The sequence below is a fragment of the Chinchilla lanigera genome, unplaced genomic scaffold (assembly GCF_000276665.1).
Source record: "Chinchilla lanigera isolate Chin_1 unplaced genomic scaffold, ChiLan1.0 scaffold00052, whole genome shotgun sequence".
Classification (NCBI taxonomy): Eukaryota; Metazoa; Chordata; class Mammalia; order Rodentia; family Chinchillidae; genus Chinchilla; species Chinchilla lanigera.
In genome coordinates, this window is record NW_004955453.1 from 6,868,831 (window position 1) to 6,876,576 (window position 7,746).

At 40.7% G+C, this 7,746-nt stretch overlaps 1 long non-coding RNA gene across 1 annotated transcript; it reads right to left on the bottom strand.

Moving 5' to 3' along the window:
* Positions 1 to 3,387: 3,387 nt before the first annotated feature.
* Positions 3,388 to 6,262, bottom strand: LOC102007503. Its single transcript, XR_001236134.1, has 2 exons — positions 6,072 to 6,262; positions 3,388 to 5,720 (listed from the first exon to the last, which is right to left on the bottom strand). It is a non-coding gene; the product is annotated as an uncharacterized LOC102007503 (long non-coding RNA).
* Positions 6,263 to 7,746: the final 1,484 nt, after the last annotated feature.

Genomic DNA, 7,746 nt, shown 5'->3' on the forward strand with positions numbered 1-7,746 from the left:
ACATCTGCCATGCGGTCAGGTTGCTCAAAGGAAATAGTATCAGAAGTCAGATCAACTAAAATTCTAGTTTTATCTTCATCACGTACTACCCTTGTAGCTGTGATCAAAGTAAGTTATTAAGTTTTAGTTTCCATTTCTGCAAAAAACGAGTAGTGGATAAGCCTGTACCTAACTCTTCTTGAGAGGACCAGTGAGGGAATACAAGTGAAAGTACTTTATATAATGTAAAATGTAAACCAAATGCAAACTATTATTAATACCATTTTCATCACCTAAGCAACTGATCAAATCAGAGACATAAAACAGACAAATTCATAATTGAAAAGCTTATGATGGGGCTGGGGGTTTAGCTCAGCGGCAAAAGCGCCTGCCTGGCAAGCGCAAGGTCGTGAGTTCGGTTCCCGGTACCGGAGAAAAACCAAAAAAAAAAAAAAAAAGAAAAGCTTATGATTCACTTAAAATAATAAAATATAAGTGGATGAAAAAGTAACAGTAACACTGGCTAGTACTTTTACAACTACATATATATATATATCTTATAAATTATAAGGAGTATTAGAATTCCCACAGTGGGCCCCATTTAACAAGTGAAGGAGATGCAACAGCAAAATATGAGGTAAATTGTTTAGAGTTAGAGATTGTAAGTGACAGAAATGAGATTTAACCCAGTAATGTAGTGAGAGACAAGGAGATGGACAGGAGAAAGAGAAGAAGAAGAGAAGAAGAAAAATAAATACATTATCAGGTTTGCACATTTTATGTTATTATAAATCATTTATTATTGAGGTAACAAACAATCTACTGAAAACTTACTATAATGAGTATTTGCAGGAAAATAGAGATATAAAAAGCATCTTTTTGCCATGAGAACTTGATGAACCACGAAAATATTTTTTAAAAGTAAGGTGGTAGAGTGTGAGACACATGACATTTTCACAGAAGAAAAGAAATAGAGTTGCTACCCTGCGCAACTGGTATCTCAAAACTTGGAGAGGCATAAGTAACAGTGAGGATTTCCTTAGTTAAGAAGGAAACATATTGTGGAAACAATTCTAGAATTGTTATAAATAAATTTTGAGGAGCTTTTTCTATCTATGTATTTTTATTTTTTATTTAATTTTATTGGTGGATTTTAGATATACATAATAATAACATTCATTATAGGGAATTTGTATTTGTATGTGATATACCTTGATTCTTCTTATTTTTCCCATTCTCCTCCCCTCCCTTCAACCTTTTTTCCCCTCCTTATTTACAAAAACTTTCTTTCCATTTTTTCCTTCTATTCTAAATGTTCTCATACTCAGTACTGGTGCAAGAAACTTTGAAAGTTTCTAGATGTGGTAAGATCACCTCCTGGCATCTGAAGACAATTGTTTGAGTACAGAGCCTTAAAAAAACCACACCCCACTCTTTCCTTGATATCCCAGAAAAATTTGCAATCCACCCACACTGTGCGTGACACCCTCCCACAATGTTTTCCCTGGCATGTGCGCCATTTGGCCCGAAGTTCCAACAAGGATGCCAGCAGTTTCCGTCTTTGCATCTACGCTTGCAGCTTGATAACTGCTGATCTTAGACTTGCCTTTCTCGTGACCTATTTACCACTTCCTGCATACCAAGAAGAGACTTGCTTTGGAGAGGAAAGTAGTCTGTCATCATCTAGTCACAGTAAAATCTTTAGAACCAAAAGTCTAATTCCGTTCCCGGGAGTGGCTAACAGCTGTTGGACGTGATCACACCTGAACATCCGATTCACTACTCCAAGGCTAGGAGAGTGAGGGTCACAGAGGAAGTCAGAGGTTTGGGATGAGCATCTCACAGCCAGTTCACTGAGGTCCTGACCAAGATGCAGGAGCGAAAGTTGGTGTAATTCAAATGGGCATTTGGAGATGAGGAGGGTAACAAAACTCTTCTTAGGAAAACAGTACAAAGCACTTGTCAGCCTCAGACATGAGGCAATACCAGGCGTGGAAAGAAAGGGGCTGACTATTCTTCTCTCCCTAAGATTCCACCTACCTTCTTGGAGCCAGGCTTTCAGACATCCACCACGATACAGATAACTAAAGAGAACAATGTGCACCATACATATCTACACCCTGAGGAGGCCCAGCCAGAGGGCTCTGCGGCTCCCCTCAATTGCAATGCCAGTGTTTTCCAAAAAACAAGTTTTTTGGAAACCTACGAAAAATGCAATCTTTTTTTTTTTGTCTCTTTTTTTGAGACAGGATCTCTCTATGCAGTTCAGACTGGCCTTGAGCTCACTTTGTACCCCAGGCCAGCCTCGAACTCTCAACGATCTTCCTGCCTCAGCCTCCCAAGTGCTGGGATTACAGGTGTGCACCACCACACCCGGCAAAAAATGCAGTCTTATCTCTCCCCCAGTGTCTTCACTCATTGTCTGAGTAACTCCAGCCTGTTGCTGTTGTTACATGTTCATGTGCTATGTATCATTCAAAATCCAATTCTCCCTGAGGAGAGTGCAGTGATTGGATGAAACAGTTCTGTACTTGAACTCCCATGGGCCTTTGTCCTCACATCGTGTAATCACCCATAATCATCTACAGATACCTAGATGTTCGAGGGTGTGCGCCAGATGATGAAACATGTGAATCACCCCTGACACTCTTCCCACTCTCACTTCTATTAGTCACTAAGCCTTTTTCACACTCACTCCATCTCCTTTCACTCTCCCACCTCAGCTGTCCTTGTCTCAGGTCTCAGAATTGAGTGGTTTCCTCATCCCAATCATGGAATGAAAGATTAATGAGATAATAACATCAAGAAATTTTTCTCTGTTGTTCCAGCCAGTTGGTCCTCTAAGGAAGAAAAAGATGACAATCCAGTCCATGTCCCAGGGAGGCTATTTTTGGTACACAAGCAAGGTCATTTTGCAGGAGCTAGACCTGAAGAGAAGAAATAAATGGAAAAGAAAGTGATGCAAGGAGGTTACATAAAGACAGAGAATTAAGCGATCTGAGGGAGGTGGGACCCGAGTTTGAAATGTTAGAAAAAGGGGGAAAAAATGCTTAAAGGGAATAATTTGAAATTGCTTGCTAAGACATTATATGGTGAGATTAATTTTATTCTTCAGAATTTTGTATGTAGCTTTATAGATTTTTCAAGGTAATTTAACAAAGACTAGGTCACAAAATATCTTAACATTATGCTAGCTGCAACAGAACATTTTAAATAGAAATTCACATAGTAAGACATACAAAAATACTAAATGTGTAAAGTTTTTTTTTTAAATGAGCAGAGGTGAATAGCTCCAGGATGTTTACAAGTTAGCATTAGGTCTTCTTTGCAGCACTACCACTTCTTCGTTATAACCACCATTACAGTTGATGAGGCCTTCTTTACAATAATAAAAGCTACTAATAATTGTGAGTTTGCATGTAACATTTTATTTACATGTACATAATTGTTTGGGTACATTTCTATAGCTTTCTTAGAAGTAAAGACTTCGGAAATCGAATAACTTGCCCAAAGTCACCGATGGATAATACTCAACACTGGGATTTAAACCAAGATCAGTCCAGGCCCACAGTCCATGGTGCTTCCACTCCATCTGTTCCCCCATATTACCCATTGAAGGAGAAAGATAAGGGTTTGTGGACTCCAAGCATCATGGTATGGATGATGAATTGGAAATTCAGTACTGACTTACCCACTTGCAAAACACACTTCTTCCACTGATTTGTTTCCAGTCTTTGACTTTTCCTCCACCTGTGGCCCTGTGACTTTTCCCAAGTGCCCATAGCCCTGCTGTGTAGAGATAACAGTCTTCCATGAAGTCTTTCCTCACTACGGGTGCCTCATGACTATCACTTATTGAAGTTGGCGACACCATAGTACTCCTAAAATGAAAGATCATTAACCTGAAATTTTAAGATCACAAGGGACCCCTGAAGATGGACTTCAGAATGGCCGCCAAATCTAGAAATTGTATGTAAAATATTGGGCATACCTGCATACATGGGGGGATTGTTTGCTTTGGAGGGGGTTGTGGGGGAGCAGGCTGCAGTTTTTCTCAGAGACTTCAAAGAATCCACAATTCCAAAAAGTCAAAGGATCACTTCCTTGGGAAATTTCTACAAATATTTGAATTCACTATGAAAAAAAAAAAAAATGCTTATGCCTTTATGTTCATTTCCCTGAGCTCACCTTGCAAAGGAATTTGAACTGCCTGGAATCTTCTCTGTAAAATGAGAAGGGCTCAAAATTACCCACAGTTGTTTCCTAGGGACAGAATTACGGGATTGCTCTTATTCGGAATGGTGGTTTCCTGGCTCCGGCACTTCCCTCCTTTGTGTAATCCTTGTCCAGATTATGGTGTCGGGCTTTCCCGGTGCTGCCTGATCTCTTCTCCTTGGGAAATCTAGTGATAAACTGTCCCCAGGCCCTTTATTAAGCCGTCCCTACTCTGCCTGACTGAGCATGTAGTTTTCTGATGCCGGGAACTAAGCCAATAAGTTCTTTTTAAAAAAAATTTCCCAAAGGGAAAACCCAAACCTACTGAAGAATGTAAGAATGTGGGCCCATTCTGCTCCTGCTGTCCACATTAATCAATTCAGTACTTTAAATTAGAAATGTAAAGTTAGACACGTAGCAACTCCCCATAATGAATGTAATCATTATATATTGCAAACACATACTAATAATGAAAATTTAAAAATTTTTTAAAATGTAAAATTGGCTTGGAAGAAAGGGAGTTAAATTTTCATATCCACAGTAAATTGCAGTGCATGACTTTAGAATTCACTCACCCACTTAACATGCAAGTCAACCACATGCCTGAGAATCTTACTTAAGTCTAAAATTAATTGTAGAGTCAAAAGATTCTTCTTTTTTTTTTCCAAGCCATTCGGTGTCACCAACTCTAAGAGACACACGTTTTGTTCTGACTCAAATTAATGGCTTTCTAATTCTATATATGTGAACTTCTTAGCCGTGGAAACAGGAATAAGTAGACACATATTGCACGGGAGCAATTTTTCCTGGCTGTAAGCTTACATCAGGTAATACAGATGAAACATGCACACTTAACACCCAACTTGAAAACATGTATGTAAATAATGACGAAGTTGTGATCGCACCTAACCAACCCCAAATATGAGACTTGCTAACTGGTCGAATAATGCAAAGTCTGGTAACTTATTACTTTCTGGGCTCAGAAGAACCCTCACTACAATCCCAAATGTTGAAAGATAACTCTAGAGCAGAAGCCTACTAGCAGTTTCTGGTGGATCAAAGCTCAGCAGCCTCCAAAGGCAAGAAATAATCCACCACAAAGGTCTATTCAACTCTGCCCACACTCCGCGTCCCAACTGCACTTCCTCCAGAAGAATAAAAGGAGAAACTGCCTTATGTTCTGAGGCCGCACTGGGTCCACAGTAAGATGGGACCGTGGTCAGCACACACTTCTCCTGAGGTGTCAGGGGTCATCTCTCACTGGTGTCAGGTGGGTCTGGAAAAGTGAAATGAGGCAGGATGAGGACAAAAGCTGTGATACTGAATTGCAGCTGAGTGGATGAAGGACAAGTCGATGGCACAAGCGGGGTCTTCACAGTGGCCCTTGAGATAGTGGTCACGTGAAGTGGGTACATGGGGGATCTCCTTGTGATGTGAGAATCAGATCTGTGCTTGCTATCCACTTAATTTTCTTTCCTTTATGTGGGGAGATCGATCACACATGTGGGCCTGGAGCAAGGCTGGTCCTGAGAACGAAGAACACCCAAGGTGAGCCACATAAACAAACTGCTTCAGTCCACAGAACACCAGGCCTCCAAGACAATCTATTCGAGCTGGTTGTTAGGCAGGGGGTGTCACTTGACATCAACTTGCACAGTGTATAAGTAAACACACTGCGGTCACTGAGCAGCAGCTCCTTTCCTCCCAGCCAGAGAGAGGACTCCACCTGACTTCAGCTTTCTATATTCTGACTCTTATCTTTACCTCTACATCCTCCCACCGTCCTTCTCCCCCCACCCTCCCTGAACTTTGAGAGCTGCGCTGGAGGTGGCACTGTTAGATGAGAAGATATCTTTAAGTGTGCAGTGAAGTTTTACCTCTATCCTAGCACAATAGCCAATTCTGCCCCACTGATTCAGCTTCTGGCCATCTTTCATGCCCCAGTGTTTCCATGAGGAGCACAATGGAGGTGGGTACTGCTCCCAACTCCTGCTGTGACAAGAACCTCATGTCCGTTGTTCTCCAGTTGCTTCTTATGGAAGCCTTAGCCAGTGGCTCATAGATCCTCACTCTCTAGAAAGAAGAAAAAAAAGGGAATTTTCATTTTTTAACAGATGAATTCCTTACACACCAAGCCATGTTCTGAGTGATAAAATATCAGTTTATAAAAGATAAAAATGGCATGCAGGAAATTCTGTACCTATTACCTTCTGCTATTCCTCTCAAAATGATATTTGCAAACTATTCTTAACCTGTATCTTAGGACACTTGCTAAAAGAGAAGTCATTTAACCCAGCTGTAAGTCAGTCCTTACAACTGTGAAAGTTGGTGCATTAGTCCCCATTTTATTTAAAGACTATGAGGAAACTGAGGCTTAGATAAATATAAATATGACCTGCCCCATTCCACATTACTGTGAAGCACAGAGACAAGTTAGAATTCTGAGTCTTCTTTGTTCTACAGTTCATACTCCTTCAGCAAGGACATGGTACACAATTGAACACTGAGGTGTGATAAACACCTTGGTGCTACCCTGCTACAATTTCAGTGGTCTTAGGCACAAGACACTCTTGAGTGGTATGCTGTCTAGCACAGCACCTGGGGATCAGTAAATGTCCATGCAACAAGGGTCAGGCAGGACTAGGGTGCAACAGGAATAGAGCAGGTGGCAACCGAAGAAATTGGGAGTTGTGATCATGTGGATCGTTCAGGCAGAACATGGTGCCATAACACTTAAAATGAGAGAAACTGGAGTGTCCCGAGAGAAGACAGCAATCCATGATGAAGACTGTTCAACAAAGTGAATACAAGTGAGGAAAATTGAACAGGATGAACCTCCAAGCCCTATCCCTGGGCCAGTTTTTCAGGGTCAAGGCTGGGGTTCTTGCCATAAACAGCAAAAGGGCTCGAGAATAATTCAGGCCCTTTCTATGGAGTAACTCCTTTTTTAAAAAAAGTATGGCATATGCTTACAATGGAACATTGACTGGCAAAGGTATTTGGCATGTTACAACATAGCTACAACATAGATTGACCTTGAGAAAGTCATGGTAAGTGGAACAACTGAGATACAAAGAGTACATATTTTGTAATTCCTTTTAATGTGAAATGTTCAGGGCTAACGAATCCTTAGAGGCAGAAGTTAGATGGGTGTTTTCAGGAGCTGAAGGTGGGGCTGGGTTGGGGAGGGACTGCCAGTTTCTTAAGGGGTGAGGGGCACCAAAATGTTCTACAGTTAGGTCGTGATGATGTAGCACAACCTATGAATATACTACAAAACACTGAGAGGTACACTAATTGTAGCATGTGAATTTAATAATCTTTTTTTTTTTTTTTTTTTTTTTTTGGTTTTTCTCCAGTACCGGGAACCGAACTCACGACCTTGCGCTTGCCAGGCAGGCGCTTTTGCCGCTGAGCTAAATCCCCAGCCCGTGAATTTAATCTTAATAATGCTCTTTGTTTATTTGTCTTTGTGCATGTTTATAATACAGGCTGGTGAGGTTCATTTCAATAAATTAGTACATGCATTTAACATATCTTGATCTTTTTCTA